We start from the raw sequence: 12,451 nt of genomic DNA, 5'->3' as shown, positions 1-12,451 counted from the left end.
AGAGTCAGACACAATTTAGCGAGTAAACAGCAACAGTACTACTTACTAAGCTATCATATCTCCATTCCATATTCACACTTAATACTGGGGCTGGGGCTCTGCAGACATCCATCTCCTTTGCCAGCTGGCTTCTTGATAGGTTCTATCAATAGAAGTCATTGGACAGAGGGTAGTAGGTGGGAGCAGGGGAGAAGACATGTATTCCCTTCTGTTTGCTTCCTGCTCCTATCAGCATCACCTCAGTAGTAATGGCCCATCAGCCTGTCATCAGCAGTGGGCTCCAGCCTCCCATTTTTATGCTGTAAGAAATCATCACAACACCTCAGAGTTACCCACAAAAGCGAGGCTATGCCCAGTTCTCAAAGGTCCATGCCCTAGACAATAGGACCTGTCCTCTGAGCTTCTTAGTTCTAATAACCCAGAATTCTCCCTTTGCTTCCCCAGCCTTAAGGTGGTAATAGTTTCCTACACTACATATCTGAATCACCTCAGTGTCCCCCTTTTTGGTGTGGAGCACCCTTTCGCCCTCTGTGCAACAATACCCTATTATTAAGTTCTATAGGCAACATAATATAGTTTCTGTTCTCCTGATTGAACTTCGGTTGATGTTCAGTTTTTCAGTGACTCTTTCCTCAAACCTTCCCTTATAACAGTTATTTTTCTCTAAGTCAAACTGTTTAAAAGTATAGAGCCTACCTACATCAATATGTCAATTAATATAAATAAAAGCAATAAGGCAAATGAGCAAAATTTCTTCAATTTCATTGACAAGAATCCAGGTTAAGCAGAGGTGGGTTGAAATTAGTAATTTTGGAAGTAATTGTGCTGGTGTTTTTGTCATGTAAACATATGATTTTATTTTTGCAATTAATGTTCCTGATCTAGATCATGGTGGAAACAAATAGAAATTTCTAATATTAGGTGGTTAAGGAGATTTCTTTATTTTACAGAACTTGATTGCCCTTGAGGATCATTATGGAACTAAAAGATAAGAGGATTGTTTGGGAAAGGAAGAATTGGACTTCTCTCCTAAACCTACAATGAAAACATACATTTCACAAAGCTATCTAAAGGCTAATTCTATTAATATTAATAATACACAACTCTTTTGTAGGGGCACTAGTCGGACATGACTGAGCAACTTCACTTTCACTTTTCACTTTCATGCATTGGAGAAGGAAATGGCAACCCACTCCAGTGTTCTTGCCTGGAGAATCCCAGGGACAGGGAAGCCTGGTGGGCTGCCGTCTATGGGGTTGCACAGAGTCAGACATGACTGAAGCGACTTAGCAGCTTAGCAGGGTTCCAAAAAAATGCAGTGTTAAGCATTAATATTCAGGTAGGTTAAATAAAAAGGTAGAGAAATAGAGCAAAGATGATTGAGCTACTATATACTGAAATTTATGTCAAGTGTTTGGAATGGAAAAACTCAAGTCCTGACCCCAAATACCAATAACAGTATTCTTGCCAACAATGGAGGAAAGAACAGAAGGTGAGTCTGAGGCCTGCCTAAAAGAGACAGAAAAAGCCTAACAGCAAAGTTAGTATTTGAACAATCTTTTTTTTTTTTTTGCTTGAGGTAAAATTGGTTTATAACATTATGTAATTTTTAAGTGTAACATAATATAATTCAACATTTGAGTACACTATAAAGTGATCACCACCAAAGGTCTAATTACCATTCGTTACCATACAATTCACATCCTTTACCTGTTTCTCCAAATTTTCAACCTCCTTCCCCTCTGGTAACAACTATTCTCTGTATCTATGAGCTTAGTTTTGTTTATTTGTGATTTTTTTCAATTCCATATATGAGTGAAATCATACAGTATTTGTCTTTCTCCCTCTGATTTATTTCACTTAATACCCTCTAGGTCCATCCATGTTGTCACAAATGGCAAGATTTCATTCTTTTTATTGACTGAATAGTATTTGAACAGTTTTAAAGATTGACTAGGAGTTTGCATATGGATGGGGTAAAAGCAGCTGAGGGAATATGAGAATGACAGATGCAACATTGCAGAGGCATGGCAGAGAATGACAAAGTCACAAGTATTTCTCTGCTGCCAGAGGGTAACATGCAAAGGGGAAGTAGGAGAAAAGGGAGAAATGAAGTGAGATAGGTAGGCAGGAATTTTTTTGAACCTTATAAAGAAGTTTGGATTTTATCTGGTAGGTCATGTGAACCATTGAAGACTTTTGAGTAGGGAAAGGACAAGTTTAGGTTTTCTAGAAAAGTCAGAAAGCAGTGTAAAGGTGAGGATGGATGATTGTCAGGGGGTTTAGGAGAATTATTAATATAAGCAGAAATGTACTAAAATTGTAAGGAAAAGAGAATGAACATCTGAACTTGACCAGTGATAAAGTGGATAGAAAGGAGAAAATGAATTCAGGAGAATTTTAGTGTTTTAAAACAAAATAGTTTTTTCCCACAATGGTTTGGATATGTGCTGCTGCTGCTGCTGCTGCTGCTGCTGCTGCTGCTGCTAAGTCGCTTCAGTCGTGTCCGACTCTGTGCGACCCCAGAGACGGCAGCCCACCAGGCTCCCCCATCCCTGGGATTCTCCAGGCAAGAACACTGGAGTGGGTTGCCATTTCCTTCTCCAATGCATGAAAGAGAAAAATGAAAGTGAAGTCGCTCAGTCGTGTCTGACTCTTAGTGACCCCATGGACTGCAGCCCACCAGGCTCCTCCATCCATGGATTTTCCAGGCAAGAGTACTGGAGTAGGGTGCCATGGATATGTGTTAGAAGATAGTAATATGGCAACTGAGGGAAACAAGAGGCAAAAGACACATGAGTAAGAGGATGAAAACTGATGAAAAGAACAGCACTCAAATAATAATAATAATGGAAATATGGGTAGAGGCCACTGTTTCCACTATTTCCCCATCTATTTGCCATGCAGTGATGGGACCTGATGCCATGATCTTAGTTTTCTGAATGTTGAGCTTTTAAGCTAACTTTTTCACTCTCCTCTTTCACTTTCATGAAGAGGCTCTTTAATTCTTCTTCACTTTCTGCCATAAGGGTGGTGTTATCTGCATATCTGAGGTTATTGATATTTCTCCTGGCAATCTTGATTCCAGCTTGTGCTTCATCCAGACCAGCGTTTCGCATGATGTACCCTGCATATAAATAAGCAGGGTGACAGTATACAGCCTTGAATTACTCCGTTTCCTATTTGGAACCAGTCTTATGTTCCATGTCCAGTTCTAACTGTTGCTTCCTGACATGCATATAGGTTTCTCAAGAGGCAGGTCAGGTGGTCTGATATTCCCATCTCCTTCAGAATGTTCCACAGTTTATTGTGATCCACACAGTCAAAGGCTTTGGCATAGTCAATAAGGCAGAAATAGATGTTTTTCTGGAACTCTCTTGCTTTTTCGATGATCCAGCGGATGTTGGCAATTTTATCTTTGGTTCCTCTGCCTTTCTTAAAACCAGCTTGAATATCTGGAAGTTCACAGTTCAGGTATTGCTGAAGCCTGGCTTGGAGAATTTTGAGCATGTGAGAATTTACTAGTGTGTGAGATGAGTGCAGTTGTGTGGTGGTTTGAACATTCTTTGGCATTGCCTTTCTTTGGGATTGGAATGAAAACTGACCTTTGCTAGTCCTGTGGCCACTGCTGAGTTTTCCAAACTTGCTGACATATTGAGTGCAGCACCTTCACAGCATCATCTTTCAGGATTTGAAATAGCTCAACTGGAATTCCATCACCTCCACTAGCTTTGTTCTTAGTGATTCTTCCTAAGACCCACTTGACTTCACATTCCAGGATGTCTAGCTCTAGGTGAGTGTGAGTGATCACACCATCGTGATTATCTGGGTTGTGAAGACCTTTTTTGTGCAGTTCTTCCGTGTATTTTTTGCCACCTATTCTTAATATCTTCTGCTTCTGTTAGGTCCGTACTATTTCTGTCCTTTATTGAGTCCATCTTTGCATGAAATGTTCCCTTGGTATCTCTAATTTTCTTGAAGAGATCTCTAGTCTTTCCCATTCTATTGTTTTCCTCTATTTCTTTCATTGATCACTGAGAATCGCAGATGGTGATTGCAGCCACCACCAATTAAAAGATGCTTACTTCTTGGAAGGAAAGTTACGACCAACCTAGACAGCATATTAAAAAGCAGAGACATTACTTTGCCAACAAAGGTCCATCCATTAAAGTCTCTGGTTTTTCCAGTAGTCATGTATGGATGTGAGAGTTGGACTATAAAGAAAGCTGAGTGCCAAAGAATTGATGCTTTTGAACTGTTGTGTTGGAGAAGACTCTGGCGAGTCCCTTGGACTGTGAGGAGATCCAACCAGTCCATCCTAAAGCAGATCATTCCTGGGTGTTCATTGGAAGGACTGATGTTGAAACTGAAACTCCAATCCTTTGGCCACCTAATGCAAAGAGCTGACTCATTTGAAAAGACCCTGATGCTGGGAAAGATTAAGGGCAGGAGGAAAAGGGGATGATAGAGGATGAGATTTTTGGGTGGCATCACCGACTCAATGGACATGGGTTTGGGTAGACTCCGGCAGTTTGTGATGAACAGGGAGTCCTGGTGTGCTGCAGGTCATGGGGTCCCAGAGAATCAGACGCAACTGAGCAACTGAACTGAACCGAACTGATGGGTAGAGGCAGCTTGCATGCATGCTTAGTCACTCAGTTGTTTCCTCCTCTTTGTGACCCCATGGACTGTGGTGCACTAGACTCCTCTGTCCACAGGATTCTCTAAGTAAGAATACTGCAGTGAGTAGCTATTCTCTTCTCCAGGGGATCTTCCCAAACTAGGGATCGAACCTGGAACTCCTGCATTGCAGGAGGATTTTTTACTGTCTGAGCCACCAGGGAAACCCCAGAGGCAGAGGGCTATTAGAAGAAGAGAGAAAATAATGAGGGAAGATCATGTGGCAAAGTTGCAATAACATAATAGATTTTTCTAAGTTATTGGGCAAATTTTGTAAGTTACTTCCTATATATATATCTTTATACTGTCCCCTTAATTCTTATGGATGCGTCTCAGGTTTCTGTAATTTCCAATACCTTTTGTTTTATATTATCATTAATCAATACATAATTATTGAATGCAAGGGAGGGAAAAGAATATACATCTGTGAATGATTTTGCTGTTGTATTTAAATTGAACTGAACTAAGAAAATCTTATATCTGTGTAGATTTAGTAAAATCAAGAGCCACTTTTCCCCATGGGTGTTTCAACAGGTCCCACCCTAATTAATCACATGAAGTTTTATTTCTATCTTGTACCTTTTAAACAGAATCCATCTAAAACTGAGTTTCACTGACAAATTTATGATGAACCTCTCTATCCAAAGCTTTATTTCCTTTCTTGTCTCATTCTCATTCTCCTCAGAACTGGGGAGTATCTGAGGAAAGGGGAATTGAAATTAAGCAAGACACTCTAGAGCCTTCCAAGGCATAAAAGCCCCATCTGGTACCCAGTTTCTTGTCTGCAGAAAAAGGTTTAGTCTCTTAGGCTTCCACCAAGTCCCCAAAAGGAGACTCAAGCAATTACTAATTTGGGAAGTCAGGGAATGTAGAAACAAAGGGAAAAATCAAGCAAAAGTAATAATAGTTCAGTGATAAAACAGAGTCCCAGTTCCTCTTCCTTGTAGAATATACAGAGCAATCTAATAAATATCTTTGAATTGTTCTTCAGAAGCTAAGACCGACCCACTCCCCACCCAGATACAGGATGTTGACTATATGCTGACCACAAGCACTAGAATCCAGATTGGCTGGAATCAGAAGGTTGATGATTAAAATTCTCCAAACATTACCCTATTACCTCACCACCTAGCAATCAGAAGAAAGTCCATGAGCTTATCACATGCCCTGCAATCCTTACCTCTCACGTTGCCTTTAAAAATCCTTCCCTCATCGGAGAGTTCTGATATTTTGAGTGTAAGCTGCCCATTCTTCTGACTTGATGCCTTACAGTAAAGTCTATACTTTCTTTCACCACAACCTGGTGTCAGTGGATTGGCTTTGCTGTATGGTGGGCAAAATGGTCAAAGATGCAAAGTTACTGACTTTATAAATAGAGGAAAGAGACAATAAGCCAAAGCATTTGGCAGTGTTTGGAAGATAGAAAAGGCAAAGACATAAATTCTCCCCTAGAGTCTCCAGAAAGGAATGCCCATGCCTTGATTTTAGTTGGACCTGTGTTAGACTGCTGATCTAGAGAACTGAGAGATAATGAATCTGTATTGTTGTAAATCATTGAGCCCGTGTTAATTTGTTATAGCAACAATAGAAAACTAATTGTGACATAATAAGAAATAAACACTTGATCTTCCTCTCTCCAGTTCCTGGCACAGAACTCCTATAACCCTTGGAATTTCCTGAGTGACATGGGTGAAAGGAATATCTTTTGTTATTTATGATAAACCCCTTTCAACCATTTGTGTGCTTATGCTAATGAGGTGACTGGAGCATTTGGGCTGGTTGCCAAAGAAACCAAGCTAGTGATCAGAGGGTTGGAATTTTCAGGCCCACCCCCATCTCAACCTCCAGGGTGGGGAGAGAAGCTGGAGATTGACTTACTCATCAATGGCCAATGATTTAATTGTGTTAACTTAATGAAACTTCTTTTATTTTTTTAATATAAATTTATTTATTTTAATTAGAGGCTAATGACTTTACAATATTGTATTGGTTTTGCCATACATTGACATGAATCTGCCACGGGTGTACATGTGTTCCCCATCCTGAACTGCCCTCCCACCTCCCTCCCCATCCCATCCCTCTGGGTCATCCCAGTGCACCAGCCCCAAGCACCCTGTATCATGCATTGAACCTGGAATGGCAATTCATTTCACATATGATATTATACATGTTTCAATGCCATTCTCCCAAATCATTCCACCCTCTCCCTCTCCCACAGAGTCCAAAAGACTATCCTATACATCTGTGTCTCTTTTGATGTCTCTCATACAGGGCTATTGTTACCATCTTTCTAAATTCCATATATATGCATTATTATACTGTATTGGTGTTTTTCTTTCTGGCTTACTTCACTCTGTATAATAGGCTCCAGTTTCATCCGCCTCATCAGAACTGATTGAAATGTATTATTTTTAATGGCTGAGTAATACTCCATTGTGTATATGTACCACAGCTTTCTTATCCATTCATCTGCTGATGGATATCTAGGTTGCTTCCATGTCCTGGCTATTATAAACAGTGCTGCAATGAACATTGGGGTACACGTGTCTCTTTCAGTTCTGGTTTCCTCGGTGTGTACGCCTAGCAGTGGGACTGCTGGGTTGTATGGCAGTTCTATTTCCAGTTTTTTAAGGAACCTCTGCAGTGTTCTTCATAGTGGCTGTACTAGTTTGCATTCCCACCAACAGTGTAAGAGTGTTCCCTTTTCTCCACACCCTGTCCAGCATTTATTGCTTGTACACTTGTGGATAACAGCCATTCTGACTGGCATGAAATGGTACCTCATTGTGGTTTTGATTCGGAGAAGGCGATGGCAACCCCCTCCAGTACTCTTGCCTGGAAAATGCCATGGATGGAGGAGCCTGGTAGGCTGCAGTCCATGGGGTCGCTAAGAGTCGGACACGACTGAGTGACTTCACTTTCACTTTTCACTTTCATGCATTGGAGGAGGAAATGGCAACGCACTCCAGTGTTCTTGCCTGGAGAATCCCAGGGACGGGGAAGCCTGGTGGGCTGCCGTCTATGGGGTCACACAGAGTCGGATACGACTGAAGCAACTTAGCAGCAGCAGCAGCAGTGGTTTTGATTTGCATTTCTCTGATAACGAGTGATGTTGAGCATCTTTTCATGTGTTTGTTAGCCATCTGTATGTCTTCTTTGGAGAAATGTCTGTTTAGTTCTTTGGCCCATTTTTTGATTGGGTTGTTTATTTTTCTGGAATTGAGCTGCAGGAGTTGCTTGTATATTTTTGAGATTAATTATTTGTCAGTTGCTTTGTTTGCTATTATTTTCTCCCATTCTGAAGGCTGTCTTTTCACCTTGCTTAGAGTTTCCTTTGTTGTGCAGAAGCTTTTAATTTTTATTAGGTCCCATTTGTTTATTTTTGCTTTGATTTCCAATATTCTGGGTGGCGGGTCATAGAGGATCCTGCTGTGATTTATGTCGGAGAGTGTTTTGCCTATATTCTCCTCTAGGAGTTCTATAGTTTCTGGTCTTATGTTTAGATCTTTAATCCATTTTGAGTTTATTTTTGTGTATGGTGTCAGAAAATATTCTAATTTCATTCTTTTACAAGTGGTTGACCAGTTTTCCCAGCACCACTTGTTAAAGAGATTGTCTTTTCTCCACTGTATATTCTTGCCTCCTTTGTCAAAGATGTGTCCATAGGTGTGTGGATTTATCTCTGGCATTTCTATTTTGTTCCATTGATCTATATTTCTGTCTTTGTGCCAGTACCATACTCTCCTGATGACTGTGGCTTTGTAGTAGAGCCTGAAGTCAGGCAGGTTGATTCCTCCAGTTTCATTCTTCTTTCTCAAGATTGCTTTGGCTATTCGAAGTTTTTTTTTTTGTATTTCCATACAAATTGTGAAATTATTTGTTCTAGCTCTGTGAAAAATACTGTTGGTAGCTTGATAGGGATTGCATTGAATCTATAGATTGCTTTGGGTAGTATACTCAGTTTTACTATATTGATTATCCGCAAATCAATCAATGTAATACACCACATTAACAATTGAAAAATAAACACCATATGATTATCTCAATAGATGCAGAGAAAGCCTTTGACAAAATTCAACATCCATTTATGATAAAAACCCTCCAGAAAGCAGGACTAGAAGGAACATACCTCAACATAATAAAAGCTATATATGACGAACCCATAGCAAACATTATCCTCAATGGTGAAAAATTGAAAGCATTTCCCCTAAAGTCAGGAACAAGATAAGGGTGCTCACTCTCACCACTACTATTCAACATAGTTTTGGAAGTTTTGGCCACAGCAATCAGAGCAGAAAAAGAAAAAAAAGGAATGCAAACTGGAAAAGAAGTAAAACTCTCACTGTTTGCAATGACATGATCCTCTACATAGAAAACCGCAAAGACTCCACCAGAAAATTACTAAAGCTAATCAATTAATATAGTAAAGTTGAAAGATATAAAATCAAAATGCAAGAAATCCCTTATATTCCTATACACTAATAATGAGAAAATAGAAAGAGAAAATAAGGAAACAATTCCATTCACCATTGCAATAAAAAGAATAAAATACTTAGGAATATATCTACCTAAAGAAACAAAAGACCTATATATAGAAAACTATAAAACACTGGTGAAAGAAATCAAAGAGGACACTAATAGATGGAGAAACATACCGTGAAACTTCTTTTAAAAATTCTAAACCCTGAGAGCTTCTGGGTTGGTGAACATGTGAAAGTGCTGAGGGTGTCCTGAACCCTTCCCACAGATTTTGCCCTATGCAACTTTTCCATTTGGCTATACCTGAGTTGTATCCTTAATAATAAACTAGTAAATGCAATTGTTTCCCCTGTGTTAGAGAAATTAAAATGGAGGTAGTCCTGTTCAGGGTTCAGAAGTGGAAGAGCAGGCCTCTGACTGGATTCTGACCCTGCCTGGACCCTAACTGAACTACATGCCGGCCTGCAAACACACCAATTATTGCCAGCAAGTCAAGCAGCACTTTAAGAAACGGAGTGGGTCTTGAAATTTCTTAAGGTTCTGGGGGCCTGGCCAGCCTCTGGGGGTCTATAAAGTCTTCTATCTCACAAGGTGAAGCAAACAGCATTGTAAACGTTAAAGGAAAACCAGAGCTGAATTTTTGGTGTGCAAACTTATGATGATTTTAGTTTTCAGTCTGGGATTATAAGCAGGAGCCCCCAAAGCTACAATTTGAAGTCTTACCTATGGGTTGGATACACTGCCCAAGACCCTTTTCCCAACTGGGACTCCACACTGCTGTTACTAGGGACTTCCCAGCACTGTTCAAATTTGGATGGAAATTCTCAATTTACAGCTGATTGATCAGAAGTACAGCAGACAACATTAGGCTTGTGATGGACATCTGAAATGGGGGTAGTCTTGTGGGACTGGGTCCTTAATCTTTAGGACTTTTTGATTCCTGGTATCATAATTGAATTGTAGGACAATTGGTCTGGAGAACTGGAGAACTGTTTCATCTGGGAACACACCCCCCAACATACACACTTGGTATCAGAAATTGGTGTGAGTAGAGCAGTGAGGAAACAGAGTTTTTTTTTAAAGTTATTTTACTAATAGAACTCCCTATCACCTTACCTTAATTTTTTGGACTAATATTCAAAGACCTTAACATAAAATTTAGCATTACCTCTAATCACTTTACTTGGCTTACCCTAATACCACCATAGGCCCACTCCATTCCTGACCAATCTGTGTATTTTCTTCATGAGACTTTAGGACCCCCGTTCCACCATGAACTAACATCTCCATATTCTTATTTTTAATACTTCCATCTTCTTGAACTAAATAAAACAAGGATTTTTCTCTAAAACTTAATATCCTTTTCATCCTCTTCTATAGAAAGTTCTTTTTTTCTACTACTTCAACCCATGCTGCCTGGAACAAGGATGGGTGTATCTACTTCTAGATCATTGCTCTGTAGACATCATTTAACAGCCAGATGTCTTTTGAATTTCTTACACGTTTTTAATTCTACTATTTGAGGTTCTTGGTAACATCAGTACTTTCCAACCTCCTGTGGAAATTTCCTCTCAGTGGGAATTTCTTATTGAAGAGCTTTTTCTAAACTAGCCTCGTGTTTTCCAACCAGTTAAGCATCATTATTGAATTTACTCTTCATCTTACAATTTTTGTTTTCTAATCCTTATCTCCAAACCCATTACTGTATTTCTGACTTTTCTGCCTTCCAGTTCAGACTGGACTCCATGGTAAACTTCTCAATAATGCACTCACCAGCATTTGTTTGCTTTGCTAATCCTCACTAACAACACTCAGCATTCCTGCCATAGTGTTACCAAAGTGTTGCTTGCCACTCAAAAGCCAATACTCAAGAGGCAAGTGTTGGTTGGAAAAAGGAAGGTTGCTTTATCGAGGAGTCCAGCAACCTGGGGAGAAGGCAGACTTGTGTCTAAAAATTAACTCTGAAGATTCTGCTCAACCATGAAACTTTCTAAATGGAGAATCATTTGGATAGGAGGTCAGAGTGTCTGTAATCATCCATAGTGTGAAGACTTTCTTCTGATTGGTTGCTGCTAAGTCTGCTGCTAAGTCGCTTCAGTCGTGTCTGACTCTGTGTGACCCCATAGATGGCAGACCACCAGGCTCCCCCGTCCCTCGGATTCTCCAAGCAAGAACACTGGAGTGGGTTGCCATTTTCTTCTCCAATGTATGAAAGTGAAAAGTGAAAGTGAAGTCGCTCAGTCGTGTCCGACTCCTAGCGACCCCATGGACTGCAGCCCACCAGGCCCCTCCATCCATGGGATTTTCCAGGCAAGAGTACTGTCTGATTGGTTAGTACCTCCAATTTTGATTGGAGGTAACAGGACATTGTTTCAGGAATCTTGTGCTCTGGCTGAAGTTACAATCCTCTACCTGGGTGGGGACCTTAGTTCCTGCTTGTTGCTGTTGTGAAAGTTGCTCAGTCATGTCCGACTCTTTACGACCCCATGGACTATATAGTCCATGGAATTCTGCAGGTCAGAATACTGGAGTAGATAGCCTTTCCCTTCTCCAGGGGATCTTCCCAACCCAGGGATCGAACCCAGGTCTCCCGCATTGCAGATGGATTCTTTACCAGCCAAGTCATAAGGGAAGCCCTGCAGAAGAACTCAAAGATAAATGTATGTATCCCTTGAGGAGGAAACGGGACCCTGTCCCATTGCTGCACTGTTGTTTCTTGACTGCTCTTCTTGTGTTTCTATATTCCTTCCCTTCCCCAATAAGCAACTGTTTGAATCTGTTCTTTGGAACTTAGGGAAGGTCAAAGAGTCTGAACGAAGTCTATTTCCTACAAACAAGAAATAGGAGAAAGGGAAAGGATTTGTACCCTGAGGGTCCCACAGGGACCTGCTTCATTTTAACAGATCCAGAGTTACTTGATAAAATCTCAATAGGGCACAAGCTTTAATTCCTAAAAATTTATGGTTTCAAACTTTTCCATGGATTCTCAAAGCTATTCAATAGTTCTTATAATCATCCTTATTAAAATCTTTACAGGACTTCCCTAATGGTCCAGTGATTAAGATTCTGTGCATGGGTCTGATTGCTGGTCGGAGAACCAAGATCCTGTGTGCCGTGCAGCATGGCCAAAATGATAATAATAATAATAAAAACAATAAAATAGAACTTCAGCTCAGTTCAGTCGCTCAGTCGTCTCCAACTCTTTGTAACCCCATGGACTGCAGCACACCAGGCCTCCCTGTCTATCACCAACTCCCAGAGTTTACCCAAACTCATGTCCATTTCACTTTCC

Source organism: Bubalus kerabau, chromosome 2, assembly GCF_029407905.1.
Source record: "Bubalus kerabau isolate K-KA32 ecotype Philippines breed swamp buffalo chromosome 2, PCC_UOA_SB_1v2, whole genome shotgun sequence".
NCBI classification, from domain to species: Eukaryota; Metazoa; Chordata; class Mammalia; order Artiodactyla; family Bovidae; genus Bubalus; species Bubalus kerabau.
Note: the sequence above shows the minus strand (reverse complement) of the source record.